This window comes from Canis lupus, chromosome 19 (genome assembly GCF_003254725.2).
Source record: "Canis lupus dingo isolate Sandy chromosome 19, ASM325472v2, whole genome shotgun sequence".
NCBI classification, from domain to species: Eukaryota; Metazoa; Chordata; class Mammalia; order Carnivora; family Canidae; genus Canis; species Canis lupus.
In genome coordinates, this window is record NC_064261.1 from 28361504 (window position 1) to 28383072 (window position 21569).

The 21569-nt window shown below is 38.2% G+C and overlaps 2 long non-coding RNA genes across 2 annotated transcripts; one reads left to right on the plus strand and one right to left on the minus strand.

Annotated features, from left to right (window-relative positions):
- The first annotated feature begins 96 nt into the window (after positions 1–96).
- On the plus strand, positions 97–2534 carry LOC112647668 (uncharacterized). Its single transcript, XR_003128421.3, has 3 exons — positions 97–571; positions 1375–1437; positions 2377–2534. It is a non-coding gene; the product is annotated as an uncharacterized LOC112647668 (long non-coding RNA).
- A 7126-nt stretch (positions 2535–9660) lies between these two features.
- LOC112647657 (uncharacterized) lies at positions 9661–21496 on the minus strand. Its single transcript, XR_003128412.2, has 3 exons — positions 21226–21496; positions 13270–13374; positions 9661–10147 (listed from the first exon to the last, which is right to left on the minus strand). It is a non-coding gene; the product is annotated as an uncharacterized LOC112647657 (long non-coding RNA).
- Positions 21497–21569: the final 73 nt, after the last annotated feature.

Below are 21569 nucleotides of genomic sequence, written 5' to 3' on the forward strand. Positions count from 1 at the left end.
GTGCTCCCTGCAAGGAGCCTGCTTCTCCCTCTGTCTATGTCTCTGCCTTTTTCTGTGTGTCTCTCATGAACAAATAAATAAAATCTTTAAAAGGAAAGAAGAAAGAAAGAAAGAAAGAAAGAAAGAAAGAAAGAAAGAAAGAAAGAAAGAGAAAGAGAAAACCAATTCCAGAAACACTCATGAATTTAGAAAGCTCGTCTTTAAGATGATGTTTCCCTAGAACCACTCTCTGTACCAAAATCTGTAGTTGTCAAAATTTCCCAGAGAAACAAATAGGATATGTGTATAAAACACACATGTATCTATATAGGCAATAGATAACTATACTATGGATACGTCCAGGCATCTATATGTATATCTATATATCTATATCATCTATATCTATATCTAGTCTACATTGAGAGAGAGAAAGAGACAGAGAAATATTTCTTGTAAGGAATTGGCTCACATGCTGTGGAGGTTGGCAAATCTAAACCCCATAGGGTAGACTGGCAAGGTAAAGAGCCAGAGAAAAGTAACAATTTGAGTTCAAAAACGGTCTATTGGCAGAATTCCCTCTTCTTCAGAGGAGGTAAGACTCTTTTTTAAGACCTTAAACTGATAAGATTCATCCACATTATGAAGGACAATTTGCTTTACTCAAAGTCCACTGATTTAAATGTTACTCTCTTAAAAAAGTCTTCACAAAAATATACCTAGTGTTTGACCAAATATCTGGTCAAAATAAATCAAAATAAATAATTAAATAAACATCAAAATAAATAGCTGAACAATTTTAAGCAAGTGAGATTTCTCATTGTGAAGTGGAATAATGTTTATGCAAGTGTTGTTTAAGGCTAAATGAGATAATATGCAAGGTGTAGTTCTAGGCTATAGTTCATATTTATTTTTTATAGTGCATATTTAATAAATTGGCAATTAGCTATAATTAAATGATAATTTCATACATATATTTCAAGTTATTTTATTCAAATGATAAATAAAATTTTATCTTCAGCTTTTGTTGTGACATTGTTTTGGATATTGTTATATAATAACAATAACTTTATGGATATATAATATTCCACATATATATTTATCATAATTTGCTTATCTTCCATTTAACTTTTAATTTATGTCCCATTTTTTACTATGTCACAAATTTTGAATGAGAATCTACACTGCTTTTAATTTTTTTTTTATTTATTTTTTTTATTTTTATTTTTTTGCTTTTAATTTTTATTATTACTTTTTTTGTTGTATAAAACTTTTATATCCTGCCAAACACACATATATTTTGGTCTAATGTTTTTATTTTGAATGTAGATTTTAAGTATAAAACCTGAATTCAAGATATGCTTTGGACTTCAATTTCATGTTTTTCCATTATAACAGGCAAGACATTTATTTCCTTGGGAACTGTTACAGATTTATTCATGCCTCCTCTGCAAGAAAACAGTTAAGTGACCTTTTCCAATAATCTTTGCTTTGATGAAAAAGAAAAAGGTTTTACAGGTGTCTTGAGAACCTTTCATAATTTTATCTAGCAATTCCTAGACTTCAAGTATAACCTGAGTGCAGAGAACCATCTCTGGGCACCTGGCACAAATTAGTAGTGAGAGAGGGATTAATATATGAATGTGTGATGGCTCATGCTGATAGACCAGCAAGATAACTTGGTAAAAGTCTCAACTGTTATGTATTTGCCTTTATCCTCTGCCTTAGAGCTTGAATGCCTACAAAAGTCACCTAACCTACAGCTTAAGAACCTTGGGAATCAGGGCACCTGGTGTCTTACTCAGTTAAGCATCTTCCTTCAGCTCAGGTCATGATCCCAGGGTCCCAGGATTGAGCCCCACATTGGGCTTCCCACTCAGTGGGGAGTCTGCTTTTCCCTCCCCACCAACTTGTGTGCTCTTTCTTGTACGATCTTAAAACAAAACCTTGGGAATCATCTTTTCCAGGGGAATAGGGATATAAATCAGAATTCTTTAGGGACTGATATTGAAATGTGCCTGTCAGCTTCCACATCACCACTTTTGATATTCAACCATAACTTAAGGGTAAGAGGATGAGAGAGAATGCTGGTATAATATCTGAAAAAAGCATCCCTGGTAACTTTGATTACTACGTGGCTAATTCTGCTTCCCTACTCAGTGGAGACCACCGATCCTGCCAAATCCTGATATTGTATCATGAGAACTGCCCTGTAACATGAGTTAGTAACAGAGCTAGAAAGGAAATGCAGGTGCCTTGATTCCCATTCTGATGCTCTTTGCAAACCAGTTTTTCTAAAGGAATGATCTTCAATTCATCATTCAAATTTGGAAACACATGATATCAGTTGCAGTCATTAAAATGTTAACAAGAACTAGTTTTCTATGTTTCCAAAGATAGACTGACACTACAAAATTAAAAAGAGCTTGGAGGAGAAGTAAGAGACCTGGATTGAGAGTACTTCAGATACTGAAACATGCTACACACTATGGGAAAACAATGGGCTTTGGAAACAGTTGCCCTAAAGATGAAACCCCACATCGCCACTTATCAGCTGTTGAAACTTGAATAAATACCTTAACCTTCCTCTTTCTTTATTTCCTTATTGGGGTTATTAGAGACAATAATACCTATCTCCTAGTGTTGTTGAGAGACTTAAATGCTATAATTTATAGGAAGACCTTTTCGCTGAGCACTAGCAGAAATGATAGTAGTTATAGTAGTCATGGTTGTGACACAACCATTTCTAATTTCCCTTCTTTTTCTCCTTAACTTGATAGTAGGCTGGAGGAGGGGTGGCACTTATTCAGTGGTACTAGCAGAAGATATTTTAACAAAGTTTATTTTGGATATGACAGAAGAAACCATTGTACACTTCATATTTCATTGAGAGTATTACCTATGGCCTTTTAGGATTGTTGGAGAAAATGACCACGCAGAGAGAGAGAGAGAAAGCTTTCAGATTTGACATTTATCCTGCTTGACTCAGGGACACTCTGGAACACAGATATCATCATCTTGTGTGACCCTGACAAGTAATTTTCTTTCTTCCCCAACTGCAAAGTGAGGTGGTAGGACACAAGAACACAGTGGTCTCTTTTCTTCTTCATTATGTGTGCTTTTAAGATTATGGTGCCCCAAGTAAGAGTTCTCACCATAACCATAGTTGATCTGATGATTTTTACTCTTTTGAGGCCTAATTGGCAACCAATAGATAATATGAAACAAAAACAGTAGGAGGAAGATAGTAAGGCAAGTTTCTCACAGGCAATGGTGATCATACTCTACCCTTCCCCACAGCTCAGGTAATAATCACAGCTGGATTACCCTCTGCTCTTCTGCATTTACGGAGCCTGCAAAGTGTGCATACCAACAGGCACACGATGAAGGTTTGGGAATATTTGGATTCATGCTGAATTCTCTAGGAAACTGTACATTTCTAACTTGGTATCACTGCTGTAGGAGAGAGCTAACTGTTCCTCCTCCTCCACCTGCCCCCTTTCTTTTCTTTTTTTTTTTTTAAAGATTTATTTATTTATTTATGATATCACACACACACAGAGAAAGAGAGAGAGAGAGAGGCAGAGACACAGGCAGAGGGAGAAGCAGGCTCCATGCAGTTCCCGACGTGGAACTCGATCCCAGGACTCCAGGACTGCGCCCTGGGCCAAAGGCAGGCGCCAAACTGCTGAGCCACCCAGGGATCTCCCCGCCCCCTTTCTTTTCTTTTCTTTTTTTTTTTTTTTAAATTTTATTTATTTATTCATGATAGTCACAGAGGGAGAGAGAGAGAGGCAGAGACACAGGCAGAGGGAGAAGCAGGCTCCATGCACCGGGAGCCCGACGTGGGATTCGATCCTGGGTCTCCAGGATCGCGCCCCGGGCCAAAGGCAGGTGCTAAACCGCTGAGCCACCCAGGGATCCCCGCCCCCTTTCTTAAAAGCATTGTCAATCCATGGAGATGGAGGCTCTCTTCCACCTCCCCCAATGCAGTGAACAACCAAAGAAAACTGATCACAAGTATAAGTTTATGTATATATAAATTTATAACACCCAATGGTAGTCTTGATAGTAGTGGTTATAACACAGTAAGTACTAGTTTCCCTCCTTATTCTCCTATACTATATACTGTCTGCTGTCCAATAATGTGGCCAGTAGCCACGTGTATTTACATTTGAATGGGAGAGAGTGATAGTAAAGGGGGAATGTCATGCAGCACAGTGTGTCCTAGGAGTCCTGCCACCTTGTGCTGCTTCCTGGAGAGATCCTGGAGGATGGTGAGGCTGGGACTCCTAAAAGCACATGTGCATGAGGCAGCTCAGAGGAGTGGGTACAAAGGGTATGACCTGGGAATCCTGGGCAGCCTGTGGCAGTGTCTAGTCAACTGTACCCCAGATAAGGGGTATATTTATTTCCCCAAATAACTTAACCATGGCCCTCTTTGAAATAGGAATCTCTCTCATGACTTGTAAAACACATTATGTCGCTCTACAGAACATTCAGTTTTATTTCTTCAGATAGCCTTGTCCTCACTGAATTTAAATCTGAGTTGCATCCCCAATAGATCAAAAAGACATACTAAAAGACCTTCTACTGAGAGAGAGAAGGGACTGAGAAAGACTTTCTCAACTTTTGTTGGTGGTAGGAGGGAAAACAGAAGTTACATTCAGGCACAAACCAACTAAGGGCCTAAGTTTTACTCTAGTAAACAATGGTTTTATTATTTCCAAGGTATACTCCTGTTATTTTTTTGCTCATCACAGCCTGATATAATTCAACATATGGAAAAAAGAATTAGATTCCTCAGAGAGAGCTGCTTCTTTTCTTTCACACAAAAGCCCTCATTTTGCCCCAGGTTAACATTTCCCTTGTGACTGGTGAAGATTGACACCTGAAAGAAATCACTGCTCACCTCAAGGCTGATCAAGTTAATGTGGAGCTTTAAGCTTCACGGTTTTATGTTCTAATGGACAAACCTTCAAAAAGAGAGAGGGAAACAGTGACAGTGGCATGCAGCAATTTACAATTTTAACTTGAGGCACTTCATAGAACACCAATATTTACTCCAAGAAACACAGTTGGCTTCCTGCTACCATTTCTCTTTTCAAAGACCGTGTGGGACCAGCTGGTACATGCCATGGGCCATTTTTACCGTGTTCTCCCAAAGCATTTTCTAGTACAATCTTCCAATACTCCACTACAATAGCTGCAACTCTACAAAAACCTATCATGTTAAAGATTAACAGTGAGCCATGCAATTGGGACATTAGTTTCCCACTGCTGCTACAGCAAATGACGACACATTGGGTGGCTTAACACAATACCAGCTTATTCTCTCACCTTTCTGGAGGTCAGAAACCCTAACAGTAAGGTGTTAGTAGGGTTGCGTGCCATCTGGAAGTTGTGGGGAAAATCCATTCCATATCTTTTCCAGCTTTTAGCGGTTACCCCAGGTCTTAGCTATGGATCCTACTCCATATTCAATGCCAGCAGCATGGCACCTTCACATCTGACTCTTTTGTCTGCTTTTCTCAGCACATCTTTTCTTTGACTCTGACTCTGCTTCCTGATTATAGGAATCCTTGTGATCACATCATTGCAGGATTTTCTCTCTATCTCAAAGTACTTACCAATCCCATCTACAAAGTCCCTTTTGACTTATATGACAATATATTCACAGGCTCCAAATATCCAGACGTAGACGTCTTTAGAGAGGCCATCATTTAGCCCACTGCAGATACATTGATTCTGAATCTCAGGTTTTGTTTGGTTTCTTTGTGCCTATGGGTCTTCCAGAGGGAATTCTTACTAGATTAGTAGCTATTAACACATCTTCGATTGGGTCCATTAAGCAACACTCAATTAAATGTCTCTTAAACTTGTTTGAGCCATGGGATTAAAAGCTTGTGGAGCTTCTTTTTAAGAATATGTCTTAAAATATATATGGTGGCTTGAGAACTAAGACTTAACTGGATAGGAAGCAATAGTAGAGGATAGCACATTTTAAAGTCCCACAAATCATTCTGCATTGATTTTAGAACCTGGCTATGCCTCAATTTGAACCATTTATTTAAAAAAAAATCTTCACTGGGATTCCCAATACATAAGAGGTAAAAGCAAAGTTGGCTTGCTCTTTGAACTGCAAAAGGGAGACAAGTTTTCCTGCATATAATAATTTGTATCCTCTTTTGAGCTTGTAGGAGGGAAATTTCATAAGTGCCAGAAGAGGATGGGAGTTCCAAAGAGCAGAGAGAGGGAAAGGGCAAACAAGGGGAAGTTCTGGGAACAGAGGATGGATCTCACAGCCTTGCCTAAGGCCATCCCTAAAGGATATTTGATGGAAGAGACCAAAGTAATTTTACCAAAAAGAGAAAGATGACCTATAAAAAAAGGCAAGCTTTCTTTACACTCAGAAATACCTGGCCACTTCCAATGTTTGACGCTTGCACTACAAAACAAAAAATAAAAACAGAGAAGTCAGCTGTGTGCCCTCCACCCCTCTCTCACCATTCACCTAAGCGATGGAAGTATGCTTAAACCTGGTTATCTAGATCCTAACTGGAATTCTCCAGGTATCGATTCTGTAGGTTGGGGACGTGGGAGCAGGCATGATGCCACAGTGACACACACAGAAGACCAGGGCACGGGGGACAGTTACACCACCAAAACACTATGTGACACCAGACAACACAGCTCACTCCAGAAGGGTGAAGGATGTGGTGGAAACGTGGGGCTTGACATGTGTAGCATTAATTTTGATTCTAGAAAGATCTCACCACTTCTGAGGCAACTCTAAGGCTCTTCAGTTTATCTTCCTTTACCTACAAAGAGCAGGGTTGATGTGAGAAATGAAGGACACAAGGCATGTAAATCTCTGGAATGAAGTCAGTGTTGGAAATCAGTTCCCTTCTTAGCTGAGTGTGTGAGGCACAATCTTCAGAATAGTTAGGACTTGTAGTCGTACATTTCCTGTAGTCCTGCAAGTCATTTCTTCCCTCTTGTCAACACCTCTTAGTAAAATGGTGTGCCGCCAATGGTGTGTGCTTGTTAATAAGATACTACCTATAGAAGTTCTCAGGGTTAACTGGAGCTGAATGGAGAGGGGCTAAAACTGCAGCTGGTCTGCTTGAATCGCAAGGAATGTGATTCATTCTTTCCATGGCCTCTTAGTTGCTGATAAAATTCTACAGAGCCCAAGACTGCCATTCCATATTTTCCTCTTTTGGGGTAGATGAGGTGCCCAAGGGCACCTTGAGGGTGAGTGAGTTTTATAGGGGACCCTTGGCTCATGCTCCCAGCATGTCCCACCCTGATGTAGGCTGCTGGTAATTACTTGCTTGCACACTGACTGATTCAAAGTTCAAACTTGCTTTATATCTCCCTGCCTTAATGGGAAGTTTATATAATCTGCTCTGTCTCCTGAATTTTATGTGCCTTCTGTGTGTTTCTCCAGTCACACCTGTTGTGGCTTATGACTTATCCATGCAGTGCCCTTTCAAACATAATTATGGATAATGGCTGAGACCAAATATAAAATAAATATATATTTTGTGGTTCTTTGTAAGCTCAGTTAAATTGCCCTCATTAAGTCACATTACTCAGGGGCAGATTCTATTCTATGATAGAGACAGGGGAACATTTTAAGCAAGGGAATTACCAAGCATTTTTGTCAGAAGACAGAAAAACCAATGGCTGCACCTGGAATGAACACCAACTCCTGCCTCTGCTCCTGTAAACTTTTGTTGCCCAGATACTCAGGAACCACTAAACAACTTCTCAATGACAGGATTTCCAAAGACATCAATTGCAAATTATTTCAATGGATGCATTCTTACAGCTTTGCTCTCTGTATAGCCCTGTGCACATTTATCCAGAATTCTATCATTTCTCACTACCTCTGCTGCTACTACCCCAGTAGAGGTGACCACAATCTCTCCCATGGATTGCTGAGTACCTTCCATCCTAGCCTTTGTGGCTCCAGTTGTCCATGCTTAGCTGGCAGGCAGATAAATATAAGTCAGATCTTGTCATCCTATGCCAAATGCCCCATGCCTTTGTCCTGCAGCACTGAAGCCTGCGTCCTTCAACCTGCCAGTAATACCTGGTCGGCCCAGCTCCTTCCCTTGAACCACAAGACCCTCCCCGACCCTGTTCTTCACTCATTCCTCTGGGCTTTCCTTGATCCCCTCCCAGCTCCCCACACATGCAGGATCTGCTTTCCCAGGAATCTGCAGCTTCATTTTCTCACCTGCTTCCCAACTCCTCCCAGACATCACTTGCTCATCCTGCCATTCTGAATTCAGTCACAATAATCCTTTAGTCTAGTGTTCTGCTTTATAGTTTCACTGAAGTATCTAGCATGATTCAATGTATCATATGTAAATATGTATATATGTGTATATATATATACACAATATGGATGTGCACTTGTTTAGCTGTATAAATTTTTTAGTTTCTCTATTCAAAGCAAAGTCCACGAGGGCAGAGGGATTTGCTAAATTCATTTCCACTCAATCCTGAACATAATTCCTGGGTCAAAATAGACACTACATATTTGCTGAAGGAATGGACCTATAAGAGTTATCTTCAAATTTTAAATAAAATTTATGTAAACATTTCTTCAAAAGACCTCATACATGATAGCTGAATGTATAAACAGGGCAGAAATTTGGTAAAAGTGTGATTTTTGTGGTTGAAGTGTACATCATCATAATAATAGCTGATGGCATATGGCACTATACACCAGGCTTTGTTCTAAGAACGTTGCATACATTTACACAATTTATCTTCACGACAAACCAATGATAGAGTTAGTGTTATTTTCCTGTCAGATGCGTGTAGATACTAAGGTATAGAGAGGTTAGGATACACACCCAAAGTCACACAGCTAATAAAATGGGAGAACTTGATTTTGTCTACTCATTACCACCCTTCTCTTGTAAGTCCCAGGCCTCACAGGGTGATGTTGGAGAAACTCACAGAACTGAATTCCCAGGGGTCCATCTGGTGGCTGAGGAACAGGCCATAAGTAAGACCTACAAGTGACTGGACCATCTGGCAAGATCAGTCCTCTCATCTCCATGCATCCATGCATTTGTAGACGTTGTCATTTCCTTTTTCTGTTTTTCTTTCTTTCTTTTATTTTATTTTTTTTTTAGAATGGATGTCTCATCCTCTACTGCCTTGCAAACTGCTGGCCATTTTTCATGCATCTAGTTATGGCAAAGCTTTACCATGAAACCTAGCAGTTAATATGTCCCTCAATAAATTGTGCATAATTATTAATGCAATTTTCATATCAGCTAACTATGACTTATTAATGAGTCTTAACTCCCCTAATAAACCATGAGCTCCTTGAGGATAAAGACCATGTGTGAGCACCTGGGTGGCTCAGTGGTTGAGCAGATATTTGCCTTTGGCTCAGGTCATGATCTCAGGTCCTGGGATCGTGTCCCACATCGGCCTCCCTGCAGGGAGCCTGCTTCTCCCTCTGCCTATGTCTCCGCCTCTCTGTGTCTCTCATGAATAAATAAATAAAATCTTAAAAAAAAAAAAAAGACCATGTGTTTGCTGCCTGTCCATGATGTTCTATTTATGAAAGATAGACAATAAACACAATGAACTTCATAAATGAATAAAATGTATGGCACTCTGGGAAGTTCTATGTATGCCAGGCAAAAAACAAAAAATGAGAAACAAGGCAAGGGGGTCTCAGGACTCAGAGGAGGCAGATGATGGAATTAAATAGGGTCACCTCATTGAGAAGCTATAATGGGGTAGAGGCTTCAGAGGTAAGGGGGTCACTGAGGTTTTGAGGAAAGAAATTTCTAGGTTTAGGAAAGATCTATGCCTATGGCTATTATGTGACTGGTGTGTGCAAGGTACAGCAAGTGGATGAGAAGTGTGAGACAGAGAGAAGATGGGAAAGGAGTGGGCTGGTAGACTTAGCATCTACTCTGACTCTAAATGAGGTGAGTGGTCCATGGAGTCCATGAGACGAGTTTCATTTTAAAGGTTCAATCTGGTTGCCCTGTTGGGAATAGATAGTAGGAACAGGAGATTTGTAAAAAAACAACTACTGCAGTAATCTGAGAGCACTGGCAACTGGAGTGGTAGCAGTGAATGTAGTTTGCAATCGCCAAGATCTAAAGGTATTTTGCTTGGACTTGAGCTGTAAGGGAAAAGCCAAGGGTGAGAACAAGGTCTTTGGCCTGAGAATTAAGACACACATCTGCTGAGATAGGACAAGCTGCTGGAGGACCAGTTTCAGACACATTAGGATTTTGATGTTCAGAAGACATCCATATAAGGGGGCCCCTGACCTCATGCTCACATTCTTCTCTTCATCTAGAATCCCCTGTATTCCACATTTGTTGTTTTCCTAATCATCGATCATCAAAGCCCAGCTCAAAAAGAAAATTTTTCTTGAAGCCATCTTTTATACCCACCACGTCTATAGAAAAAATATATATATTTATTTATGAAATACATAGATAACATTTTCTTTTTTCTAGCTTCCTTTGCTATAAGAATATAATTCTTATATTCATATTATATTCATATATTCTTATATGTATATAAAAATATAATATATATGATATATATATGTGTTGCATTATATATGTCTATTATCTGATATATATAAAATATACTATATAAATCTCTTTTCTAGCTCCCATGCTGTAATAATATATAATATATAAAATTAAAAATAATATAATTTTATATATTATAACATAATATATAATATATAAACATTATACAAATATATATATAATTTTCACTCATTCATTCATACTCAATTTATATCCATTTAATAATGATTGAGCATCACTTGTCCACACACACTTTTTAAAGAAGACCAGCAAGATCTCCACTTTTGTGGAACTTTCATTCAAGTTGGAGGAAGGAGAAGAAAGTCAAGAAATAATGGGAAAGGAAATTTCAGATAGAAACAAGTCCTGTAGAGTACAGAGTGTGATATTGTGACACACGGCGCCTGGAAATGAAGGGATATCTTAGTAATATAGTCAGAAAAAGGCTTTCTGAGGCAGTGAATATTGGGAAGATGTAAGTCATGCAAGGGTGGGGAATTCTAGATGTGCAGGCAGTCCAAGCAGAATGAAAAGCAAATGCACAATCAGTGAAATGTGTACAGAACAGCATGCAGGCCAGTAAGACAGAAGTGTGATCCATGAGGCCCAGGAAGGAGGTCTGAGAGCTGACATTGGGACCAGATTGCATGGTGTCCTCTGAAGCATGGGGAGGACTTTGGATTTTGTTACTGAAGATGGAGAAAAGCCACCTCCTCTTCCAGTCTTGAACCTTCTTGAAGATACAACACATAAATGATTCTGAGTATGGAGAATACTAGAACTTTATTTCTAGTAAGTGTCAAGAGGTATTATCATTAGTAATAATAGCAACCATTCATTATATATTCTGGGTGAGCATTTTGCACTTACTCTAGCAATATCATCTCCAAATCTTCCCCAAACCCTAAAAGTCACTGTCACCTCATTGCAAGGACATGTGAAAATGTGACTGAGACAGGCAGGTGACTGGCTAAGCCTGTGGTGGGGACAGAATTCCAGATTGGGTCAAGGCCAGTAATAGCAGGGTTCATCCTAAACCCAACTCTGTCCCCCATAGACCAGCCCTGCTTCCTTTGTACCAGGCTCCTGCCTCGATGTGCAGTCAGTGTAATTAGGCATGTAATTAATACTTATGTTGAGCACAATGACGCCATTTTCTAAAAAGAATAATGAACATATAGAATATGCATTGGAACAAAGAGAATCTACTGGGGCATGTGAAATTAAAATGTTGCCAGAAGGTCAAAATTAATTTTGAAACAGTGGTGGAACAGAGAGTTTTACAAAGGGAAAATAAAAACTGCATGAGCTCAATGAATAAAAAAGGGCAAAACATCTATCTGGAGGTCTTTTGCCTTTGCTGGAATTCATTGACTTTTATTTTGGCTTCAACTCTTTGAAAAAGTTCTGCCTAAAGGATTTCCTTAATTTGGACTTAATGTGGCCTGTGGAAGTAAAGTAGAGTTGGGAGGGTTGCAGAGGCTGAGTGGAGGCTGGGAAGAGTCCAAGACCATCCAAAGATATCCAGAATCGATGTGGTGCTGGAGGCAGAGCAGGGAGGAGGGGCTTTTCAATATTGGACAGTGTGATGACTGCCAGCAAGCCAGAATCAATCTTGCTTATGAAGGCAGGTGCCCTCAGAGAACACAGCACCCAGAGAGCTTGATATTTCTCTTGTCTTTGTCTCCTGGCAATTGACAAAGTCTCCCCACTACAAGTATTTCTCAACTGCATTCTTCAGGATTCATAGTTTTCAGATCTTCAAGGATTATTTTCACCTTTCCTCATCATTGGTTGAAAGTTTAATTTTTTTTCATAACCAAATAGATGATCTTTAAATTATCAGATTTAATTTATTAAAATTTATTCTGATTTAATTAATCAGAAAAAGGAAAAAAAGAAGCAAAATTCCTGTAACCCTCACCATATAAGCACATTATTATGTAACACATTAGGTTTCATGTACTATGTTACTAAATATGTATAGTTCATTGACCTGTATACAGTTGACTCTTGAACAATGCAAGGGTTATGGGCACCAACGCCACACACACAGTCAAAAGTCTGTGTATAAATTTTGACTCCCCCAAAACTCAACTATGAATAGCCTACTGTTGACTAGAAGCTTTAATTGACATAAAATAGTCAATTAATACATATTTTGTATGTCATATGTATTCTAAGATTGTATTCTTATAGTAAAGGAAGCTAGAAAAAAATGTTATTCAGAAAATTACAAGGAAAATATATTTACAGTTCTGTACTGTATTTATAAAAAATAATCCACATGTAAGTGGTCACACACAGCCTACTAGATAGAATAATAATCATTTCTGTTTATATATTGCAGCTTCCTTATATACTCGATGTCCAAAACAGAGTAGGCATTAAACATATATTTAAGAAAATGACCAATCTTGGTCATGAATGAAGATAATTATAGTGGTATCCCTAAAACAAATAATTTAGTGACCACTTAAGTTTTATCAAACATTTTACATGGAAGTTTCTCAGTCATGGTAAAGATTCTACAAGTTAGCAATTGCCAGCTTCATGGATGGGGATAGGAGGTTGCATAGTTTCCCCTAAATGCATGTTCACTCACAACCGCAGAATGTAACCTTATTTGGAAATAGGGTCTTTGCAGATGTAATTAGTTAAGTATCTTGAAATGAAATTCAATGAACACTATCCTTACCTTATAGAAAGTAGAGTAGAGGCAGAAACAAGGCCACATGAAGATGGAGGCAGAGATTGGACATATGCTGTCACAAGCCACAGAATGTCAAGGTGCCACCAGAAGCTGGAAAAGACAAGGAAGGATTATTCCCCAGAGCTCTGCAGGGAGCATGGCACTGCTCACATTTTGATCTTGGACTTCTAGCCTCCAAAACTATGAGAGACTAAGTTCCTCTTATTTCAAGGCACCAAATTTGTGGCATTATTTTTATGGCCACCCTAGGAACTGATACAATGGGCAAGGATGCTCTGAGCCTATCAGTTCACTTCTCTGAGCTTCAGTTTTCATGCTGGCAGATGGAGTGGGTTTGGACTGTTCTGTGTTTCCAGGAGAGACACTACACCTTGTACAAAGTTCCTCAAGCTATCAGAGAGGGGCAGCAGGAATTCTTCAGCATATGCAGAAAATGGGGTAGACATCAACTAAATGATGAGTTTAAAATGCAGTCCAAATAAAGCCCCTTCTAATGCAAGTATTCTTAATGTTAGAAACAGTTTATGTCAGACCTTCCCGGCCTCACCTCCTTCTACAGTTTCACTTTTATGAAAATAATACAGTGAATTGGTCTTGTGACTCTCTTTTTCAGGGCCTATTAAAAGTATCATGACCTGTATCAGTCAGCCAGTCATCTTTCTCTTCTCGTGGATCCCACTTTATAACAGTAACATGTGCTCTAATAACATTATTACCTCCAGCCTCTCCTACCAGAAATGTCAACTGAGCAGGCCCTGTTTTCCATAGCCTCATTCAGATAGGGCATTCCTATTCCTACGTTTGTGAAAGATCCTGCTAAACATGTAAAGGATTATTAACCTAAAAGTGTTTAAAGATTCCTTAAACGATTTCCTCCATTTTAGGCAATACAGGACTACAAGGAGAAATTTAAGGTGAAGCCATTTAACATCATGGAAGAAAGGTTTCTTTTGGTATAATCTGAGTTTTCAGATGTCATTTTCTACAAAACTGTTGTATTTTAGTCATTGGCCATATATTGTATTTTGTTCTGATCACAGATCCCATGTCTCAATTTTCCAGAATTGTCCAATGTTACAAAAGTATCTTATTCTATTACTTTACCTCTCTGCCTTCTTCCAGTAATGTAGGAAGTAGTCAGGAAGGTCAACAAGGTGCCTTGGGCTTCCATAGCTGAGCCCCTTAACATAATTCAAGATTAGAGGACATTTGAAGATAAAAAGAGAAACAACCTTGAATACAAGGAGAAAAACACTATTATATCTATCCTGTGATACTCAAGTAATATCAGTATTGTAAGGCTAATTCACCACTCCCTTAGAACCTAGAAGTTCGGAAGAACTCAGTTAGAATACAAAATCTATTAGTGAATATCCGATATTGACTAAGCCATTACTTAAATTTTCAGGGCCTCCATTTCCATGTCCAAAAATTAAGATAAGTAAATGCTCCATACATTTGGAGTAGTTTTAACTGTTAAATTATAATGAAGAACACCTAGTACCATAACTAAGTGTTTTGGTAATTCAATAAATAATAAAATTCATAATCTCATAGGGCAAATCATCCCTGAGTTCTACAAAAGTCAATAATAATATGGTAGAGTTAGGTCTTAGTTTCTACTATCAGAAAATCTTAGTTCTCAGTCACCAAAATAGCTCCTTTTGGGTGAGGGTTCCCTAGGGTGCCCAACTAGCTAGGACTAAGCATAATTACAAGGGAGAATTAATTACTACCTATTGTTTATTGCACATCTACTACAAACCAAGCACTGTGCTAGGTTCTGTTTTAGGAGCACTTTTTTCTTGAGACAGTCTGAGTTGAATTTTCTCTACTAAACTGAGAATTGTCCTTATCTTCAAGAATGATCTGGAACCTAACCCAGGAACCAAATGTGTCCTTGCTGTGAGGGCTCAGGGGCTTTTCCTAGACTGTTCTGTCTTATCCTGATGAATCTCAGTTTTCAAGTTCTTTACATCTTATATTCTTAGATTGGGGTACTGATACCTAGATTTCATGAAAGCATAGAATATGCAGTGATATTGATCTTATTTCACTTTGAAAGAATTGTTATATCTCCTAAAATTCATCAGTGGACATTGGAAGCAGTAAAGAAAGAATGCTCTAGCCTCTAAGACAGGAAAATGGAGTGTTCCTGCCCCAACTCAAACTATTCTTGATGGAGACCCCAAAACTCAGATGGTGACATCCAAGGGTTATTTTTCTAACCCTGTAGTAACCTCATGCCAAATGTCAACACTGCTAACATAAGCTCCCTTCATGAAGCCTTTTCCTTTCTTGTCTTTCATTTAGAACTACACACATGTGTTTTATCCTTCTTCACCAACTCTTCTTCCCTAGAATTTCCTTCTCTGAAGGATAGCTACAGACCATGTTCCACAGAATTCAGTCTTGTTCTGTTTCCTTTTTCTTTTTCTAGTCTCTCCATATAATCACCCTAGATGATCAAAAACATTCCATTAAATAGAATCTATAAGTGTAAGACTCTGATCATTGTTATCAAAGTGAAATAATGTGCTTTGGAATCATGTATGCTTCAAGGAGAGATTTCTACTTAGATATCTCAGAAGCATCTCAAATTTTACATGCCAATGCTATGCAAAAATCATTTTAGAAAATAATATAAATGTTTATAATTAAACTGTGAAATTAATATGTCCTGCTTTTCAAAATGCTCACGCCATCTATAGGGTCTGTCCTAAACTTCCTCAGAGAGCCTCATGTTTCCTTGCCATGAGGATCCATGAACTTTTCCCACAGGCCCTTTAGGTTTTCCCAGAAGAACCTCAATTATTATTCATATTAATCAGTTTTTCTCTGTTAGTATCTTCTGTAACTTGTGTGATTACTTGCTTTTGTCTTTTTAAAAACTAGACGATGTAAGTGCCATGAAAAGAAAATCAAAGACTCTGTTACTCACAACTGTAGCACCAAAGCCCACCATAGATTTGGCCTGTACATTTACTGCTTAGAGAAGTGATGCGATGGTGAAGGAAGAAGCCTATTGGAGGGGGTTTAGCAGGAAGTAGAAAGTGTGAAGATAAACTACTTTTAAGACTATTTCCGGGAGTCCCTGGGTGGCTCAGCAGTTTAGTGCCTGCCTTTGGCCCAGGGCGCAATCCTGGAGTCCCAGGATCGAGTCCTGCGTCAGGCTCCTGGCATGGAGCCTGTTTTTCCCTCCTCCTGTGTCTCTGCCTCTCCCTCTCTCTGTCTATCATAAATAAATAAATAAATAAATCTTAAAAAAAATAGCCTATTTCCATGAATTTGAAGCAGACAAATACAGGAGTAACCAAATGAGAGAGGGGAAAAGAGAATTATTTGTTTCTTTTTTATTTTAAATATAGAATGTACCAGAACATATCTATTGCTAATGGAAATGATTCAGCATAAATTTAGTTGCTTGTATTTCAAGAGAAACAGGTTAACAAAGCACAGCAAGAAGAGTTGAAACACAGGTCCTAGATGTGAGGGAACTGACCTTTGATAGAGAGACAATCCTTTCTTTGCATAGGGGTTAAGAAAATAAAGCTGAGTAGATGTGAGACAACTGGTTGGTTATAGGAAAATGAGGTATTTTGTTTTTGTCAATTCTTTTTTCCTCTCAGTGCCATTTGAACAACATCATACTTGAGAGTGGGGGTAGAAGGAATGGTATGGCATTCCTATAAAGATAGGTGCTATACAATATTTACCAGAAATGAAAGATGATCCTTCTAGGAATACAGACAATGCCATATACAAGTACCCATTTTAACTTCTACTACAGTTTTAAAGTGAAGCTATTGAGAATGCTTATGTGATTTTCCCCAGCAGCTCATCACCCAGCTGAGGGTTTCACCCTGTATTTGGACTATGGCTATGACTATGGACTACACCATTATCATAAATATCTTTTTAAAAAATATTTATTTACTTATTATTTGAGAGAAAGAGAAAGCACGGGGAGAGAGGCAGGTGGAGAGGGAGAGAGAGAATCTCAAGCAAACTCTCTGCTGAGTGGGAGCCCAACATGAAGCTCCACCCCAGGACCCTGAGATCATGACCTGAGCCAAAACCAAGAGTCAGACACTTAACCAACTGAACCATCCAGGCACTCCAGAAATATCTCTCATTCAACAACTGCAATCAAGGAAGCTTATAAGAATTTTAATGTTCCCAGTCAATTAAAATATGAGTTGATCTCTGTTATTATGCCTGTTTTACTGATATGGAAACTAAAGTCAATGGCATCAAGTGATTTACTCAAGCTCTCATACCTTGGAAAGGGAGTATCCCAGATTGCATCAACAGGCCCTTGACCTCATTAATTTGATGACCACATGTAAAAATCAGAGCCACAAAGTTCAGAGCTCAGGGGAGGAGGTGACAGATGACTCAGTTGAAGGACCAATGCTCTCAGCCTGAAGGGTCAACTGTGTCCCAGATGCAACCCAGTCAGAAAACACCCCAAGGGCACTCATTGGGTTCCTTCCTAGCCTAATGTATTTCCAATGTTCAGAGTCCAGACAGTCCCTGACGACATGACAAGTTTTTATTTTATTTTTTTATGCAAATGGAAAATGAGCCACTTAGAACTAAACTTACTGTTCCCTCTGCATGATGGCCTCCTGTGGGTGTGGCAACTGCCTTCCTGGTCAGCCTCTCACTGTCAAGTACCATCTCTTCCAACAACTTTCCCTCTTGACAATCTGCCTCCTCCATTTCTCTTTGTTTAAACCAGACATAAATCAAGGTCCTTTGCTTTTATATAACCCAATAAAAAGAGAACTAAATGATTCTCAATAACTGGATCCAAGTGCCTAAGTTGAGAGTGACATATTTGCATCATGTCAGATATGAAACTGGGTTGCTTTATCCTCTCTAAACACATCTGTTCTCATAAACACATTTTAAGGAATATATTGTTTACCAAAACTCTGCTGTTAGCTTTTTGTTCTTGTTGTTAATAGGCCTGATTTCAGCTTTGGCTGTTAGAAAGAAAACAAATCATGTTCTTTATTTGAGGACTTTGAAGACAATTCTTTCAAACATCATTTTACCTTAATACAGTAAAAGCTATGTTACATTTAGTGCAGTTAGCAATAGATACGAATTGTTCCTATATTAATTAGGAGAAGAATATGGTCTGGGCTGTAGTACTTTATTAACATGTGCTCTAAAATTATATTTGTTTACTTACATATAACCTGGGTTTAGCAATATCTACCATATGCTAGATCAAAACTCAGAACAAAAAGACTCTTAAGTGTAATATAACACAAGAAGTTTAAATGGCTTTTAGTTGTGGATTTTAATCCCATCTCTGCCATGGGTCATTAATTAGTCCTGACACTCAGTTTCTTGCTGTATGAACTGAGGTCAAACAGCACTCATTTTGCCCAGTTGTTTTAATGGCTAAATGAGATAATGTATATGAAAAGACATATCAAATAACAAGAATACAATGAGGATATTTAGTTGTTATTGTATTTCTCTTCCTTATCATAGCTCTTTACAGTCCTATATAAGGGTTGATTAAACCAGTAACCACTGCAAATATATGATAATTTAAAATAGTAATGTAAATATAAAGTTTGTTAATGAAAGATGTGTTATGTTCTTGGCTTGAGTCACAAGGTACATTTGCTGTAGTGATTGCCCTAAGCACATGGAAATGTTGAACCAGAATAATGCCAAGTTTGTACAGTCAACTCTTGACATTTTAAAGCTGAGAAAATGAAGACACAAAATGTTAAATATAACTGGCCCAAGTAGGCTGTCCTACAACATTGCAAATATGACATACTTGAGAAAGGAATGCCTTCCAAGTCATCTGTAAATAAATCTTTGGGTTTATAAAGAGGGTTAAGAATTCCTGATATAACATAATTTCCAAATATAGAATGAGAATGAAAGCCTAGACCAAGCCCACAATTGCATTTGTGTTGTCAATGACAATAAAATAACATATCTGTGGTTGAATGGGTGGTTCAGACAGCCAGGCTTCTCCAGGTCCACCATCAAGTAGCTGACCTGTTCATCAGTTGGTTCCAAAATGAACTGAACTCAACTGGGTAACTGTCAGAAGGCTGCTTCAGGTCCTTCCATGCTAATATGGACTTAGCACAGAACAGGAGAAGGGATCTGGAGCAGAGGGATCCTCCCTGACATCTTTCTTACATTGTATGTACACATGCTTAGGATCCACCCCACTAGTAATGAACAAGAGCAACAAAACTGTCATCCTTAGTTACAGGGGACCAAACTACACAAGTGCAATTATTTATTCTCTACATATTTCTCTCTAATAGTTGGACCTGTTAATATCTATTCTTCGTACCTCTCATCCTCTTGAGATTTTTGGTATTCACAGCATATGCTGCTTTGGAACAATCTGCTAGATACCACTAAGTAATGATAAACTGGAGCTGTGATCACTCCTGAATAAGGCAGAAAATCACTTTCAGGGAGTTTAGTCTAGCAGCCTGTAATGCAATGGTAAGGTTATGAATGTATATGCTCACATGTGTGTGTTTGTGTTTAACATTATGTGCATGTTCAGGTGTCTGTATATCAAATAAAGGAAAACCACCCATATGGATTGAATTTTATCTCCTCAAATTCATGCATTGAAGTCTTAAACCCCAAGTACCACAGAATATGAACTCATTTGGAAGTAGGGTTATTATTAGATATAATTAATTAATATGAGGTCATACCAGGGTAGGATAGGTCTCTAATTCAATATGACTGGTGTCTATATAAAAAGAATAAATTTAGACATAACCATGCACATGGGAGAATGCCTCATAAACGTGAATACAGAGATCAGCGTGATATGCCTATAAGCCAAAGAACACCAAAGATTGCCAGGAAACCACCAGAGAAGTTGGAGAGTTCTGGAACAGATCTTTCCTTGGATCCATAAAAAGGAATATGGACATATCAATGCCTTGATCTCCAGCTTCTAGACTCCAGAGCTATCAGGCAATACATCCTATTGTTGAAGCCACTCAATTTATACCACTGTTACAGCAGCCCTAGAAAACTCACGCACTCAAATGAGAACAAGCAACAACTGTTGATTCAAAAATTGCATGTATGTATATACGCAAGAAGAACTTCAAATACCATATTATTCAAAGATGCTCATTTTCTGGAAATAGGGTTCAAATTAACAAATTCATGTGATGAGATATGCAAATACTTTCCAATCAGAAAGGAATAAAATCACTTCTAAAGGACCCTTAGGATAAAAGCATTAATATTTAATAAAATAAAACCTAAAATATTTACTCTTAAAGTGCTAAGTTCAAAATGACAGTGACAGTCAAATATCAAACCTCTCAACACATTATTATACACTTAGTGTTTTTTGAATTAATAGGAGCTAGATAATAATAACTTTGGTGTTTACTGTGTATCAGACTCTGTACTAAATGATATACACACATTTAGTCATTGAAATCTCAAAATACTCTTATGAGATTGGTACTACTATTACTAATTTTATAGGTATAATACCAAATTTTTGAGAGTCTAAATGATGTTCTAAGATCAAATCAGCAAATACATGATGGATTCGTATCCATTTAGTTCACACCCTTGAGAACTGCTCTATATTATCTGCATATATTGTACTATTTGAAATTTTACCAAATTGCCATCTCCTTAAGAAATTCTCCATTTTCTACATGAAGGCCTGGGCTTTACCCAAGATGTTTAATTGTCCACGCTCTTTTCCTTAACAAAGAAGCATATTGCAGCCTCTGCCTCACCTTCCTCAGACCTCATTCACTATATATTTCATGACACAATATAAAGCACTATATCCACGGAGCTACCAAGAATAGGTTTCAATGCTATTCTACAATCTATAAATATGCTATTTAATGCTACTGAAATTTAATTTATCTATAAAATTTTTTAAAATCTTACTTCGAATAGTTTGCATATGTTGAGAAAGTGTGCCTAAAACATAAATGCAGGAGTATATGCTCTAAAAATTCTGTAGTGTTCAGAGTTCTGGAAAGATAGCAGAGTAGGAAACATTAGAAATCCATCTTCTGGGCAGCCCTGGTGGCGCAGCTGTTTAGCGCCGCCTGCGGCCGGGGGTGTGATCCTGGAGACCCAGGATCGAGTCCCATATCGGGCTTCCATTCAGGGAGCCTGCTTCTCCCTCTGCCTGTGTCTCTGCCTCTCTCTTCACTCTCTCTAAATGAATAAATAAATAAATCTTAAAAAAAAAAAAAAAAAGAAATCCATCTCCCGACCCATGTAAC